Source organism: Pinus tabuliformis, chromosome X (genome assembly GCF_031772625.1).
Source record: "Pinus tabuliformis cultivar Carrire ecotype Pingquan chromosome X, CPIR1, whole genome shotgun sequence".
NCBI lineage: Eukaryota > Viridiplantae > Streptophyta > Pinopsida > Pinales > Pinaceae > Pinus > Pinus tabuliformis.
The window spans coordinates 766,225,177-766,243,666 of record NC_142308.1 but is presented as its reverse complement, the minus strand read 5'-3'; positions in this window follow the sequence as shown (position 1 = coordinate 766,243,666).

Below are 18,490 nucleotides of genomic sequence, written 5' to 3'. Positions count from 1 at the left end.
TTCAAGGTCGTCACGAATATTGATTATAATGATGGATAATGACCGTCACCATTTTATATGAACTACAACGATTTATTGTGATGGATATTCATGGCCATCACTATTGGTGCATATATATGGTGACGTTCATTAACCGTCACCAAAGCCGCATTGTCAAAAGTATAGGTGTTGTGGTGACATTCAAGGTCCATCATGAATAATGACTATAATGACGGACAATGACCGTCAGCATTTCAAATCAACAACAACGATTTATGGTTACGGACCTTTCATGGTCATCACTATTGATACGTATATATGGTGCCATTCATTGACTGTCACCATTTCATATTTTGGTGAGGGTCGAAAAATGTCACCATAAGCTCATTGGTGATGGGCAAAAGAGCCATCGTCACCAAAAACTAATCATCATCATTCCATATGGATACCAGGGCATGATGGAATCGAACCACCAACCAACTGCTTGTAAAGCAGATGCTCTTCCATTGAGCTAGCACCCTTTAAATAATTAGACCTTGAAACTTCATAAATTGTAAATTCAACAACTTTCAATAAATTAAAGTCTCGAAAATATTTTACTAAACAAGCAAAGCAGCATCGAAGCTGCAAGTCCCTACTTAATGGTTATGGAACTTATGAAATGTGGGTGGAGGAAAAAATAATTACATATAAGAAAATCAATATGTTAAGTTGAATACTCAATTAGAAGTGAAACTTTGAAGACATTTATAACCTATAAATGACCTACAACTAGCAAATGCACCAAATATTGCAAAAGAAATGTCATAAGTGGATAGTATATGGAAGAAGAGCATTGATGAAGACAGATGCAATATGTTATAGGTTGAGTGAAATAAAAATTTCAATGTTGTTGTTGTTGGGTGTTTAGATATTTGAATGATATCTAAACTTATGTGCAAATGTAACAGGGATCTACAGAAACCATGAACGGGATAGGATATATATATATATATTCCCCCCTCACATAAACTAACATGCAATTTAAAATTTCACAAGTCCGCACTCAAAACACAACAACAACCAACAAATAAAAAAAATTGATGTGGACAGAAAGCAATAGCTTCACCTTCATTCTTAAGTTATCGCTGTTTATTTGAATTTGACTTGTGACATTCTCTATCTAACAAGGAATCAAAATCATCACTAGTATTAAATTCATCCAACACGGACTTTGGAGATCCCATTGACATCTGCATTTTTGTCGCCATGCCTGAGAACCATGGAGATCCATGTCAATAGTAGAATAAGATGTGTGCCTATTGCTCAAGAACACATTCCTTATTAACCATTGTTACCCGACAGAAACCAAAGAGAACACAATATTAATGTACACAAAATCCCCTACAGAAATATAATCATAACTTAGCTAAGATGTCTAAAAGATGTTTTTAATTAATAAACTTTGTTTAGATTTAAAAAAGACTACATTGTAGAACACTTCTGTCTATTTATCCAGGCAATTATATAGTAGCATATGTCACGCGGTAGCAATCTACAACACCTAAAGTAAAAAGACATTTTCTCAAGAAAATAGATTTAGAAAAGAGCGTTGAAAACTATATGTTTGTCATCAAAGCTTTAATTAGTTTAACAACAAACTAGTTGGAGTTTGAAAATCAAAAATATTTCATAGGAAACGAACAGGACAATGGCCAAAGTCGTTATTCATACAAATAAATCTAGAGTCACTATTGCCATTGCAGATAATTGAAATTTGGGCAGTGGTCTAACAATTAGAGCTTATTTGCAGGGAAGACTCGTCAATACCATCATTTTTTTTCCAAGGTTTGTTGTGTCTCTAGATCCAGATCACATAGCTTTCTATTCTCAAGTTCTACCTTTCAAGTACTTATTTTTGGCTCACCCTTTAAAACACAATTCTACCACTCCATTTGATTTTGTTTTGTCAAGAGAATTGGCAAGAACCTTCCCATCCTCTATTTTACAACAATCAATAACCATCCATCAGTGATATAAAGAATAACAAATACACAACAAAGGCCAAAGATGCGCTAGTTGTATACCTATGTTCTATGACTCATCTGACCTTACTGGTGCAAAGAGCTCACCCTGAAAAAATAACGTCCACGTGGAATTTACAAAACTTTTTAAAATCAATTAAAATACGAACATCATTTTAATCAATAAAATCTCCGACTTAAAATAAAAGTGGCCTAGAATTGAATGTTATATCAACCATGTCAAGTAACTAACATCGGGTGAGAAATACAAGCCATGCATATTGGATTAGTGAAATAATTGATCTGATGAAGCTCAAAATCAAACAAATGACTTACAACTAAGAAACGCAAATAAATGACTTACAATTAAGACATGAGGTTGCCCTTTCAACCATGTCGTAAAATGACTCTTCTTTATGTCACAGAACATTAAACTTTTTTTGATACCAGGTGGAAGTGGTATTGTAACATTAACCATTGATAGAGTCTGTGTCCATGACTACTTCTCAAGATCCACTCCATTACCATCATTTGGGGCTAGATAAGGTTCGTGCAAAAACCATCAACATGAAAATGAAATCTACATCCTTGTAAAAAAATGGGAGGAAAAAAAATCCACAAATTGAAACAGATTGTAGGATAACTCATTCCTGCAACATGATTATCTTGTCATGAACAATAAAAAAAGAAATCAGGAGAAATGTATTTTTTGCCACATTTTGAAAATCATTTCCTTTTGCATATTCTATGAGCAATTGATGAAAAAAGTCAATTAAAACTTGTCAACATCAGGATTATAGTAAAACATAAAAGAATTGCTCCAACACATATATAATCCTAAACATAAGTATCTATACATATAAGTATTTATTGAGATCATTGTATTTTGTGAAAATATGGAAGTCAAATCTTTGAATTAACACAGTTTATGGTACCACTGCCTTATGAAGTCCATACATTCGAGTATTTACGAAGTCCATTCAAAAATTTCTTCAAGGTTCAAAGTTCAAACAATTAACATGTAGCCTAAAAAAGCTCAGATTTGAAAAAGAGATAACCCAAAAATGTAGAGTATATATCTCACATTTATATATCCTAATTTCTAGACATTGAAATGACACTTTTTAGCATACTATTGTGAATTCAGCCTAAAATGCTATAAAAAAGTATTGATGGTTATTTTTGTTAAAACTGGAAACTAGGGCCAAATTCCACTTTGAACAGGTCCTTTGGGGCTAGATAATTGTGGCATTGAATTCCTCTCTTTGAGAGGACCAAAATCGATCTAAATATCATCAAATTTGGATAAGTAGAAGTGGAATTTCGAATTTATGTTTCTCTCATGTAAATTATTTAGGTCGGCCTCAACTATATGTCGGCTTAAGAAGATCAAAAGTCACATCCCCTCAAGTCCACTAAATTGTATATATAGAGGAGCATTCCCTCTCATTTGGGACACATCAATCAAAAGAAAAAGATATCTTTGTGGCAGCGAAGATTAAGGAGGATAAATTCAACTATAGGTCAAGGGGACCCATCAAACAACCACATAAGAAGGTACACTTCTACGTAACATAAGTTTTCATTTAGATTAAGGTGCATGAAACACTTTCAAGCTAAACAAACTTCAACGAGAAATCTCACAGGTGACATACTACAATTTGACAATTAGCAGTCAGCATTGTTTCTCCAAGTCCATAACTGAATGATTAATCATTCAGAATTGGTTAAGGTGCAAAACTTACAAATTCACTTTAAGGACACATCTTCCATTTAAAGAGTCATAAAAGCTAAATTTGAATTTAAGATGTCACCAACCAGAAAAAGTATTAAGCACTCAATAATCCAACAATTGTAACGCTTTCAAGACCTTTTAAATATTCATAACAGTGACAATCGTGAATCATTGGGATAATGCATTACATTAAATTATAATCTGAGTTGTGCACATTATATTTTGGATGTATGTAAAGCTTTACAAGCTGAGTCAGTTTATTAGCGACAAACCAGTTTCATCAACATTTAGAAAATGAAAATGAAGATAGAAATGAATGAAAGGAGATATCTACCTTGCAGGATAGTTTAGAAACCAAAGCGCAAAATTATAGAATTTGGACATAGCGTTAACCACACTTTTGGGACTTTAGCTTCCCAAATAATTCACTTTCTTGACATCGACACCCTCTACAATGAGGGAAACTTTAATAACTGTCAAAGGTTTAGAGTCAGAAATATTATGTGAAAGTTCCTGTAGATGGAGATCTTGCTCCCTTATTTCAATCACTGGGTAAAACTGCAAGTCACACATAAAAAAAGATCGATGTTACCGATGTGAGTATTTATTCCTTTAGGTATCATGAAGTTTGTGGGTGCTACACACATGCATATGTGAGTGTGTATGTGTGTAATTAAGCCTATAGGTTGCATGTAAGCCTTTCAGTGCTCTTTACGTCAGAAGTATTCTTACAATGGTCAATGGTTCGTAGGTAAAAGCATTGGATAACAAAAATCAATGTTGGATAAAGCGAATAAAATTACCAACTGCAGAACAGAAGATGACAACCCCCAAAAGTTTGCTACCAAATCTGCATTTTCTAGTAGACCTCAAGATATACAGTAGTTGCAACTATTTGCATGTCATAGTTAGGATAGAAAGAAACAAGGATAAATTACAAGTTTCCATCACTGATTGCATCAAATGTTGATATGATTATCAACACATAGTGATAATGGTTGTAAGGTGACAAGAAACAATGCATATCTAATTCACAAGTTGTACTTATGTATGCTTCAATACTGAACTCATAGGCTTGTAATTGAACTCTTACAACCATCAAATTAATTCATGCACTATCAAGAAATATCATCAACGATATATTTCCTTATAAAAGATTATGCCTCATACCTTGAATTCGACCTAGAGTTTAATGCACATTGCGATCATAAGAAGTACTAATCCCAGATAAAATGGGCAACTGAGTTAGAGACTAAGCTTTTCCACCTAGCCATAGATTGGGCAGCACTGTGGTCTTTCTTGCTGCCCAATCACCACCGAGCGAGATTCCAGGGCATAAGGAGGTTGCTCAAGAACAAAAACAATCAAGAATCCAGAAAAAGATCTCCACCCTGGGCTATCAAGGGGAAATGTTGAAGATGCATTTGAACTCATCGACAAAATGCTTGATTGGGATTTTGTGTCTTGGATTGAAATCATTTCAGCGTTTTCCCAGCAAGGCCACAACAAGGAGACTCTGGAACTTTACTTTTAGATGAAGCTTGCAAGTTTAAGGCCAGACCAATTTACATTGACAAGTGGTCTAAATCCATGTGCCAACTTGGTGTGTCCCCAGTGTGGTGCGCAAGTTCAAGGTAAGGTAATCAAAGTGGGATCCAAATCAAATGCCTTTCCGGAGCTTGCTCTTATTGAAATGTATGTTAAGTGTGATAGAAAGGAGGATGCAATCCAAGTGTTCGATCACATCTGTGTTCCTAATGTTTTCACATGGAATTCTTTGGCTGTCGGATATGCTCGATGCAGTAGGTTAGAGCGTGCAAGGTAATTGTTTGATATGATTCCTGAGAGGGATGTGGTTTCTTGGAGTAAATTGATTGGGATCTCCACCCAACATGGGTATAGTGAGGAATCCCTCCAATAGTTTTGTGAAATGCATAGGTCTAACATGAGGCTGAATTATATTACCTTCAATAGTGCCCTCAATGCTTGTTACCTTACACACCATTGAGCAAGGAAGACATCTACATGGCTTGATAATCATAAGTGAACTTGAATTGGATGTATTTTTTGAGAGTTCCCTTGCAGACATGTATACTAAATGTGTTGGAGTATAGATGATGCACACCTTCTATTTGATAAAATGGTTATGTGAGATGCCATTTCATGGGCATCAATCATTACGAATTTGGCACCTTAGAGAGTGCACACCAGTTATTTAATATAATGTCTACAAGGAATGCAGTTTCTTGGAATGCAATGATGGCAACATATGCCCAAGTTGGCTATGGTGAGAAAACCCTACATATTTTTAGAGAAACGTTTTTGGCAAGGATGAAAACAGATTGGGTCACCTTTGTTAGTGTTTTAAGTTCATGTGCCCATTTAGCGACTTTGAAGTAGGGCAGGCAAGTCAATGTACACACTATCAGAAGTGAACTCAAGTCAAAATAGGAAGCCACCTGACTTGAAGACTACCATGCACATCGAACTGGTGGGCCATGCAATCTGGCGAAAGCTAGCTGCTACGGGGTTTGAACCTGCAACCTGCCAACAACAACACCCGCATATGAGTTTGCAACGAAAGTGGTATTCCTAGTGAGAGATTAGAGTTTGCAAGGGAAGTGTTTGTTAAAATTCCACTAAGAATATGCATTGAAGCAGTACAAATGGTCTCACTCTCAAGTTTGCTCCCCAAGTTTAACAAAGGGTGGATCAGTTGCACAAGTAGCACCAAATGCCTCTATATTCAGACATTCAATTTTATTTCAAGTTGCTCTAAGCTCAAACGTAGCTTTGTTCTTATTAAATATCCACTTAAGATGTCATACGATTGTCGCGTCTTATAAATTTACAATTTGGCACATAGCAGTCGCCAGGAATGTTTACGAAGATCCAAAATCATTGTAGTCTCTTCCATCTTTTTCAAAGAAAACTTTCACCAAGTTGGTAATATTTCTATTTCAACAAAAATGAAGACCCCCTCTTCGGGTCTATAATGTATTTTGTTATTGGAATGGTTCATGGCTATTGTCAAAGCGTTGCAATATTTGTCAGATTGGTAAAAATCTGTGCAAAATAAATGTTTTATTGCACTAATTGCATAGATATGGACTTGAATTCCATCTGCGTCAGTGTAACTACTTCCTGGTTCTAGTGCAAACAAACATATTATTAGAGTGGCACTTGAATTCTGGCACTTGTATCAAAGTGGTGGTTCCCTGATATTTTATATTGTGAATGGGTGACTGAAATATAGGACTCTTGACCCGCATGCAAAAATATTTCATTTCAAGGATTTGGTGATATACCCAATGTGTATATTGTAGACTAGGATGTATACGCAGTAGCTGTCGGGATTCGACAATGAAGCACTAGTCATGTCTTCATGACCCAAATGCAAGAAGTTTGAACCCACATGTCCAAAATGTCATTTTTGGTATTTGGATAGATATGTAGTACGTATATGTAGTAGGCTGAGTAAATATATATATCATATACTCGGTGGTTTTGGACATACAATGAAGTACTAATCAAGCACACTATGAAAGACAAGCTACTACAGTGTCTAAGCAATTATTCAACCTCTTGTCTTGTCGAGAACCAAGAAAAAAAAAAGTATGAATAAAGAAATTGAATGCATATATATTTTGAGCCATGATTGTCCTACTTTTGGGTTGATTTGATACGGACCATTGTAGACTTTACAATCAAATGGAGTAGTGAAGATGAAAGGGGAAGTTTAGAGTAGGTAATGAGCATAGGATGAACACTGCCATCATATCAAAGGCAAAATCTTCCCATCGCAGGCTTCAAAACCAGGTGGATATACAAAACATACATGGGTATTTTCTTTGTTATTCTAGGAAGTATATATTGTCTTAGCATGCCTTAAAATGATGTGGTAACTTTCAAGACAAATAAGTATTAGCCTTTGCTATCTTGTTATTCTGGCCTTTTTGGGTTCATGGCTGCCTCTGATCTTCCCGATTAGAGTGTTTTCTAACATAGCACGGGGCACAAGGAAATGCAGTGAAAGTTGTGGGAATGCCTCAATTCCATATCCTTTCTATATCAATTCAAGGCATTGTCAGCTGGATGGATTCAAATTGCAATTCTATAACAATACTATGAGGATTTAAGTGAACAACCTTTACTATAAGTTTCTCATCAGATGGGATCATCATCAATCCTCTCTAATCTTCCTATCCTAAAAACCTCAAGGGCTTCAGTGTTAAAGGCATGAAGAATTATGAAATTTCTGTTAGCAACTTTCTCCAGTTATCTAACTGCAGGAACACTCCAGATTGTCTGTTGAAGTGCATATTCCTTATATGCAGAGCTGCAATGAGCAGTGCATGTTTGATAGGACATTTCTCTATCCCTTTCTGAATGAGACAATATGGCACCATGGAGATGATGACTTTTCTCACTTCTCCTAGTTGCAGTGCCAGAGCTTCATTAGTTGGATACTCACACCCATATTGACCCGTTTGGATGCAAAGTGTGGGCTAAGTGGGAATTGGGTGTTATGGGCACTTTTTGATGATGTTCACTATGACCCCAATGTGGTCTATCAACATGCAGTAGATGTAACTGACAATGTGAGGTGTACTTCTAAAGATGGCTATCAAGGAGATGAGTTCTGTCAAGGCATTGGATACGTAAGAGTATGCAAAAAGCATGGTTAGAAGTCATATGATAAGGATTGTCGAAGAGATCACAATGCAACAAAGAGAATAGTCCTTGCGACTGGGCTTGTGGTAGCAAGTCTTATTTCACTTGCTTTACACAGACAACATAGATAATCTAATTTTTGAATTAGACAGTCCAGGGAGGAAGCCAACTTGCAAACCTTCTACCTATGCACTCTGAAGAATTCAAACTTGATCTATTCTCTTATAAGATGTTCGAGAAGGCCACTAAAATCTTTGCTACTACAAAAAAAATGTGTGGACATAGTGCTTGTGGGACTATATATGCTGGGAGGCTTACTGATGGTCACCTTGTTGCTATAAAAGGGATCCATTTTGGGAGTTCTCATGGAGTAGATCAACTATTAAATGAAATTAATATCTTCTCAACAGTGAAACAAAATAAAACTTAATACAAATTCTTGGTTTTGTTTATTAACTGAATTTGTCTCTACTTGAACTGAGGGTTTATATATGCTAATGTTGATGAAGCGATGATATAATTTCCTACATTGTTTACCTTGTTGTTAAAGTATGTTAGAATTCTAGAACCAAGTTAGTAAGAAGCAGAGTTCATCTCTGTTCTACCTACGATTATCATATCAGGTTGAGTACTCCCTACTTACTGTTGTTATTATGCTAGTATCAGATTTTGCAAATCAGTGTTCTAGAGATTAGATTATTGCATACAAGGTATAAGAGCTATGTGCCATCATTTGCAGAGCAATGCATTCAAGAAAGATAAAGGGTTGTGAATGAGTTGAAGTCATCCACTCATCAGGTAGTGAACAAATTGGATAAAAGAGAGCAGCAGTCAGATTCTCAGTTGGAGCACTCTAATGAAAACCATAATTCCCTAGACCCTATTTATTCTCAAGCATAACTACTGGATCAAATTCAAAGGTTGTACAAGATAAAATGACAAATGTTATAGATCAGTGCAATTCCATTTTTTTGAGCAATCTCATCAGATAATTGGCATTTAATTTAAGTTTCAAGAATAGTAGTTTGATATGCAGAAGACTGTGGATACTAGTATGGTTGATCTTCAAAAGTTCTATGTAATATTAGGACAAGATATAGGGTACCTTCAAAAATTAACTTCACAGATACAAAAGCAAATCACTGAAGTGGCTAGCACTGTATCATCTCAATTAGACAATATTCAAAATAAAACAGATGACATTAGCAACGCAGTGACTTTGTCATTGGGTCAACATAAACTATTACTGGATGACCAAAGTCTTGCTTTGCAAGGACTTGATACTCATACACAAACTCAAGCTGAAGCATTTGAATAAAGCAAGTATCAGTACAACAGCTTGCTGATAATGCTTGCCAGCACTAGCTTTAGTTCACTACTTACCAAGAGAAGCTTTAGCCAACTCATAATTGCCTAGCACAGAGCTCCTTTATGGTTTTGTCGACTCAGGAAGAATTTGAGTCAAAGAAATCCACTATGGTCATGGCTCAGAACAAGTTATCTTCATTTCAAAATGCCATTCTTCTTGAATCTCGAGCTATTAATACCATCTTCTTCTACTTGATTATGATGTGTGTGCTCTATATGTTGATAAAAACAAAAGAAAACCAATAAGATCAGATGTGTTCTGTACTCTGTACTTTGCATATCATTTGCCATTGAGTTCATCATAGCCCATTTTAAAGGCAGTGTCTTTCACAACAACGTTGGATTTCCTCAGAGACATTTTATGTAAGAACAACATTTTCATATACTCTTGCTCTCTTGGGAGTTCAATATTTTTGACTCGTATACCATCAGCAACAATGGAACTCAAAAGACAGCACATAAATTTTTTTAATGTGCTAAATATTGAAAGGCACTCTTACTAAATATTTTGCACTTCAATGTTGCCAAGTTAATATACATGTATATTAGGAATATTACACCCCATGGGATCACCATCGCTAATGCATTAACACTCATGAAATTGATGGATAAACTTTTCTTGGGAGTTCAATATTTTTGACTCGTATCCAAATAATGGAACCCAAAAGACAGCACATCAATTTCTTTGATCACTGGAACCACAAAACAACACAATAATTTTGATTAATTAACAATATATGACAGGTTTAAGATTCCTGTGGGATGGAATATATGGTTGTAGGTTTCCTGGAGAATTTACCAGTGTTCATCCTGAAGATGAATCTAGTTGAGGATTCAAAACATCAACCATTCTTGAAGATGAACACTGGTAAATTCTCCAGAAAAACCTACAACCTAACAATGAATGCTTTGCTAATTCATCAAGAGGCATGATATAAACAAAAGGTACAACATGACAGACTCAACACATACAGAAGAATGGCATCACATGATTGGCAGGTTGCAGATTGATTAGCCAACCCACTATATGTGAAGCATCTCAAAGGCACAAAATCGAATTTCATACAACATACTATTTCAGGTTCTATATGTTTCACAATCGCATTTCTTCTGTGTGAATCCTATGGCATATACAGTCAACCCTATAGGAAGACCTGATGCTTAATTTTCCCCACACAAGAATTCTTGCAAAATCTATTAAAATTTTTAAAATGATACGCTGACTAGAATTGGGGCTAGATTTTGCTATAATGTGCCCATAACAGATCAAGGCACTAGTCTTCTTTCCTTGTTAATAAAAAAAAATCCAAAATTATTCTCTCTTTTACCCCATTTTGTTTCATTCTGCAATCTAGAATTTACCAGAAAATTTTACTCGATATCAGAGTCTGTTTGAACCATAAAAATCCCAAAAAATATATCATAAACTTGGCTCTACTTCCCTCAAGCAAATCATGTGAAATTGACCTAAAAATCCTAGGACACTTTGCTTGTAGGGGCCCTTGAAGTGTGCTTTGTTGAAAGATCTTAATAGGGCAAAGATGGTAAAAGTTATAGACCATGAGGGTTACTTATCCACTAGGTGAATAAATATTCACTTAAAAAAGTTCCCTACTTCTCAATAACCATAGAAATAGACTTTACATTCTCAATGCCAATGAAAAGCTAATAAACAGTGTGCAGATTTGGCTTCCATAAATTCTTGTTATCTCTTTTTAGTGATATGTTATATAATTATTTATGTTTGCTTGGAATTTTTGCATAATTGATTATAAGTGTCATACTATGGTTGTTAATATTCTGAACAATTTTTTAAGTAAAATGATTAAATTGGTTTAGATGTACACTCCAACATGCACATGCAAAAAATATAACTAATTAGGTCACACATAAAGCTAATGGCATTTATGGAGTCATGCAAAACTAAAAATCCACGTGTATCCTAGGGTTTAGCAAAGAAAATTACCTTCAAGATGTTGAAAAGAGCATCGAGGTCCACCAAGCTTTGTCGTAAATCTCTATAGAGGAATCCCAAAAACTGTAAAACCAAGGTACAAATTATAAATTTCTTTGATCACAATCCAACAAAATTCGAATAAATTACATGAAACAACATTTAAAGAATTTGTATCCCAAGCAAAATGGGTAACTACAAAGAATTATTTTCATAAAATGTAATAGAGCATCTAACTTACTGAAGTTTTTTGATTTCAGATTGTCACTTTTCTTCTCATAAAATGTAATAAAGCATCTAACTCATTGAAGTTTTGATTTCAGATTGTCACTTTTCTTCTCATAAAATGTAATAAAGCATCTAACTTACCGAAGTTTTGATTTCAGATTGTCACTTTTCTTCAAGTTTTTATTTTTTAGTGTGAGAATGTATCTGGTCATTGAATACAATGGACCTGTATGTTATAAAAGCTGATTTTAGTGCCAGTGTGGCTTGAGGATGGAATGCTATTGTTTGGTTTGGAAGTGGAACTTGCCTTTCACGATGGGAATGGATAGGGTATTGGTAGAAAATTGGTTATTCATTATGATATAAATGTATTTTTTGATTGTCTGTGGGTATCATTCTAACAGTGATAAATTGAAACTCTGGGGGATCACACCTGCTTCATTGCCAAACCTGAAAAGGTGCTTGTGTCTAGACAGTTTATAAGTTCTAGAGAAAGAAAAATTTGTTAGGATGCTTGTTATCATGCAAAAAACAAGTTATATGGTACTAAAATTTCTTCCTTGAGGTCAAGTAGATATTTGACAATAAGCTATTTGAAGCTCCATGCCCAAGATATTTTAAAGAAGATGTATAAGTGTCAAATGCCACCATTCTAGAATTGGAAGTACCAAGGGAATCTCAATTCTAAAAGCATTTCATTTTTGAAGAACTTCCATAGTGATAACAATAACATCCTGCAAAAGATCCTAACATGCATCCACACAAATAAATCATTCAACAAGCAGATGTTAAGTGCTAGAATAATGCAAAAGATTATGAGAGATGCTCCTGAAATGGTTTTGATCTGCCATGTTATAGTTGATATACCTTGGTAATAATCAAGTAGAAGTCAAGTGGAGGCTTTCTCAGGTTAACACTATTGAGTTTTGGTATGAACTGTGTAAAAATATTTAATCTGACACATTTTTCTTGAAGATTTCACTTCTTTGATGATGAGTGAAATGTTAACTCGAAACAAGTTAGATTAAAACATCTTCACAGTCCCAACTAAAAACTCAGATAAAAGTAGTGGTAGTTATATTAGTAATAGTGTTGGTTACAATAATTAATCTTCACAAAGAGTTATAAAGTTATGACCCCTTGCTAAGATATACAAGAAAGCATATATGCCTTGGCTCTCATTGTTAGTGACCCTCCATCAGTTGACCTATATGGATTAATTAAATAAAAGTTTCAACTTCTGCTTGCTTTCCCATTGTATGGGACTTGCCAGTCCTGATGAAATGAGTGGTTGTGGACCTTGAAGGTACACCATATAACAAAATTGTGGTTGTTAGAAGTTCAAGGTCTTTCAATTTGTTTTATTTGTGCAGATTTAATGCCATTGAATTTCAGGATGTAATCGAGTACATGGTGTGCATGTTAGCCATGCTGACTGAAATATACGCCTGGTAAAGAAAGACTAGACAAATACAGACTTGCCTGTTTCGCTAAACATGTAGGATGTGAACATGTAATAAAGGGTATTCTAATTGAATCTCGGGGATTGATTTGAATCATGGAAGGGCTTCATCTGCTTGCAACTGATGTTGCATGGAGCCAAAGTAATGGTCATCTTCTTCACAAATTTAACTGTTGAAATTTTGTTAAAATTGGAGACTGGGGCCAAATTCCACATTGGGCAGGTCTCTTGAAGAATATAATTATGGCATTGAATTCATCTTTCCGAGAGGACCAAAATCAACCTAAAATTCATCGAATTTGGTTAAGGAAAGTGTGTTTTTGAATTTATGTTTCTATCATATAAAATCATCAAGGTCGGCCTCACCTATATGTCGGCTCAATAAGCCCAAAAGTCACGTCTCTTCAACCCCATTGAATTGTATATAAAGAGGTGCCTTTCAACCTCATTTGACACAACTCAAGGGCTCTAATATGTCTCTGAGGTAGCCGCAGCTTGAAGGAGCTAGGAGGACAAGTATTGGGTAAGTTTTCGGTGTGTTCTTCTTTCCATAGGTTCGATCTTGAAGCAGTATGGCAGCTGTAGGTCAGGGCAGAGAATTTTGGTGAGATTTCTCCTCTATTGAAGGATGCATCTTCTTGTAATCATTTCAGGAGGGCCGCAGGATTTGTGAGTCTTGGACAGGGGGCCGAAAGGCTGTTCTAAGGAGCAGAACAGGCCGCAATACAAATAGACGTGAATCCTTGATGGAGGTTGTTTGTAGCACAGAACCTTAGATCAGGTTTGCCTAAGGAAGGACCACAGAAGTGTCTCAAGATCTAGGCTAATCTACAAGCCCTAACTGCAGATCTTCAACCTCAGAACTCGTCAACTCTTTGACCAGGCTTCACTGCTCAATTTGGGATTGTCTTGTCCTCTTTATAATTAGAAAAGGAAGCCGCTTGAAGCAGACCAGGACCGAGCTCATTTTGGATGTTGGAACCTATTGTCTGGGTTGTATATTTGGCACATGGTCAGTGGTTCTAGTCATCATATTGACAAGTCAACCTTGACATTGATTGTACTCTCTTTCTCTCTTTCTCTGCTGAACATTTGATATTGATAATAAGAATATTTGGTCAAAGGTTTTCCCCATCTTGGGGTTTTTCCCTAGCTTGTGCCAATTATTGTGTTCTCTGGTCTTGGATTGTCTTCTGATTTTATCATATGTTCTTCCTTAAGTTGCTATCAATGTAATAATGATTCAGTGCTAATGAAAGTGAAATGGACTAACAAATGGGCTAATTTAGAATTTGAAGTATCTATCTTAAGCAAGAACATGTCAACCTAAACTCAACGTGTTATCAGAGCTCAGGTGAGGACAAGCCCAAACAAGAGTGAAAGAGAAAGCATCACTAAGTGAAGTTTGTTGATCAACAACAGAAAGAAGGATGAATTCGTTGTTTTGAATCAGAAATCAAAGAAACCTTGTACCAGACCAAGTCTCCACAAGGTCTGATTTAGAGCTCCTTTCTCTTGAAGAATATGTATGGAAATAGCCACAGTTGAGGTTGCAGATCTATGGTTTGTCAGAGTTTTAGAGAGGACTGAAAAGAAGGTCAGTTTCATAGTAGCATACCTAGAATCAAGTTCCTATTTCAAGTCAAGATCCAAGTGCATTATTTCAGAGCATTCTGATCAAAGTGAATGGTCCAAGACAGAGAATTCGATTATCTCTAAATATTTGCGGTCCTGGGATGCTAACACACAACAAAAAAAGTTTTCTTTTGTTTTTCTTCTAGACCAAGGAGCTGTATATTTTGCAGACCTGTATTTTGCTGAGGTGTATTCCTTTCTCTTGCTGGTAAAGAACCGAAGTATTTTGAGGACATCCTCTTGTATATGCCAGACTGAAAAATATCAAGCAATCCAATTGGGATATGGTCATCCTTGAGGTATAAGAAAGAAGTCTCATTGACAAGCCCCAATTAGGGCATCAATTGCAGAACACCGAAGTTTTTTTCATTTTGCAGACCTAAAGACCTAAGACACAACATAAGTCTCTTGTTTATGGGAAACTATTCTGCAAGGTGAAGAACGAAGTTTGTGTCTAATCTCTGTGGGTTTAAATCTGAGAATATTCTACAGGACTTGAAAGATCGTTACAGGTCTCTTAAGCTAAGTCTCATCTTCTGTAGGTTCAACACAAGACTATATATGACATCATTCTTGTGCAATTGTGAAGGATCTGTGACAATTCTTCTGTATTGTCTGGGTAGCAAAGAGTTTAGGGCACCGATTCGGAAAAGAGCTTGAAGGTTCAGGCCACTGAAAGGCATTCTCCAAGCTCGGCCTTCATTGCAGAATTTTTTATTGAGAATCATCGTGGAAAGTGATTATCTGCCTATAGAAAAGTAAGAGACATGTTGAAGTCATTCTCTTGAAACTTGAATAAACAATTCCTAAAGAAAGCTATAGTGCACTTTTGGTAGAAGGCAAAATTGAAGGCTCATCTCAATGACTGTATATGTATCCTTGATACGGCCTTTACAGTAAAGAGACTTAAAGGATAGTTGCAATATTATAGCTGAAAGGACTTCATCAATATTTGCAGTGTTACTACAACAGGTCAAGCATCCTTTCACAGTAGTAAGGGAAGAGAAAATTCATCATTGCCCTACAACAATTGCTTAAGACTATCAATTTGACACATCACCATTGTAATAGTAACCGTTTGTATGACAGTAATCCTAAATTTTTCATGATAGTCCACCTGTGGGTCTAACTAAAGAATACCTGTGGTAAGGAAGTTCTGAAGATCACACTGTTTCACTAGCACAGAGATCTTCTAGAGTTTGCTGGCATGGTATTGAATGAGTGGTTTGTAGATCAAGGCCATCAACCTGAAGGGATCCATAAAAGCATCAACCAGCCTAATCCTTGTGATGTACTGTTGATAGCAAGATGCTTCAAGTACAAAAAGGATCATTACACTTGAGGTGTAATTATCATTAACGCACACAGAACAGAGAATAGTAGGCAAGTTGTTTCAGATTCTTTTGATTAATATATAATTCTAGACCAGAGCTTTTAAGTTTAGAGACGCTAGAGGCTCCACTGGGAGTTTTCATGACAATAATCAATAAGATAGTATCTTTGTGACTTTAATGTCTATAAGAACTTGATGAGTTAAGCAATCAGCAAAATGTTTTTAAACAGAGAAGTGCAGGAGGAATGGAGGAGCAATGACAATAATCATTTAAAGCAATGATGGTGGTATTTGATGTAGTGAATTGTAGCAATAATCGAAGGAGCAATGATGGTGTATGGAAGCAAACATTTACATCTTTATCTAGCAGCTGGAGGAATGGAAGTTTATGCAGCACCTTTATACTGGTACCCTTAAGTATCCTTGGAAGTCTAGCAGCTAGGAGAAAAAGTGCATGGCACTTTTGTAGATATTTCTTATAACAACCCTTATCAGCATGAAAACATATCAAATCCTATGTCTTGAAAAGCATGATAAGCAGATGGAACTGTGAGGACCCTGATCTTGACATCCTGATTATGTTATTGAGCTCCTTGATGCATTAACCCAAGATCTTATGAAAGACAGACTTATGAATATGGATGCCTGGATATCATGGACTGGGTAATTTAATTCATTGGTCATTGTCATCTAGCAAAGGAGGATAATGCAGCTATTTCTTCATTTTGGTTGAAGAAGGACCGTGATGATTCTACAAAGCTTTCTTTCTGTTCTGAGGTAAGCTTCTTAGAAGTTTGTTGTTGCAGGTGCATTATGGAAAGTCTCTCTCATAAGAAGCTCATCAATCAAGGCTTCAAAACACCCGGTAGTATATCTCGATGACTCTTCCTGCCCGATGTTTGTTGACAAAGACAAGCCATGGAAGCAAATTATGTTGATGACTTTGTCACATGGACCTAAGGAAAAGGGTCAGGTTACAGATGGCTCGGTGATTATGCTTTGGCATTGTCACTTTCCCTATATTCAAATTTCAGAGGGAGTTATGGACAAGCCATGCTGATTGTAAATATGCAACTATTGATGATGTTTGATTGATGACCCTCTCGATTATCAATGTAAGAGGGAGTTGACCTTTAAATTTAAGATGAAAGACCTAGCCATGTTGCACTATTTCCTGCACTTAAAGGTCTGATGAGTTGGAAACGCTGCAAGTTTTCTTATGTATATCTTGTGGGATCCCTGGTATTCTTGATAAACACCATATCAGTCATATGCCTCGCTATGAAGACTCTGAGTCGATCTATGGATAAAGCCTCATATATTGGATATTCTGATACTGGCTCGGTTGGCAGTGTGATGGATGGAAAAGCACATTCAGTGTTGTATCTCTTGATTTGGTTGCTCTGGAAGCACTATTGAGGTTGGATGTATATAGGAGCAAGTATGGATTATTATGAAGCCAGTTGGTTGAGGAAGCTCTTCAGTGAGCCATTTGAGCACGTACTAGTAACCACCATTGTATATTGCGATATTTTTGAGTCGGGTTCATTTTTCAGGGAATCCATGTTCCACGACAGCTCCAAGTATTGGGTACCGCCTTATTTTGATATGGTACATTGGAGAGCTACCAAGCTCCATCATTTTTGGTTGGGTGAGCATATTACTGTCATCCTCTTGGTAAGGTCAAGATTATCTTTCTTCGGGGAGAGACTGGGAGCCGTGGATAAACCCTACTATGAGGGTCCCGGTTGAACATTGAGCTCTGGGAGCTTCTAGGGGCCTATGGTGCTTATTGAGCTATGAGTGACTATAGAGTGAGTGGTTCACCTTCCCCTATTGGTGCGTTGTGTACAGGGTGAGTCGTTCACCTTCCCCTGTGATATCCCATGGTGGTTGACATATGTGTAGGGTGAGTGGTTCATCTTCCCCTACTGTTGATGACATATGCATAGGATGAGTGGTTCAACTTCTCCTGCAGATACCCCAGTGAGAGATGCATACAAGCATTTGTTGACATGTCAGTGGGACGTGGTTCATCCTTTCCCCACATGTAGGATGTGTGTTCCCTACGATTTGTGGTTGACATGTCGGTGGGATGTGGTTCATCCTTTCCCCACGT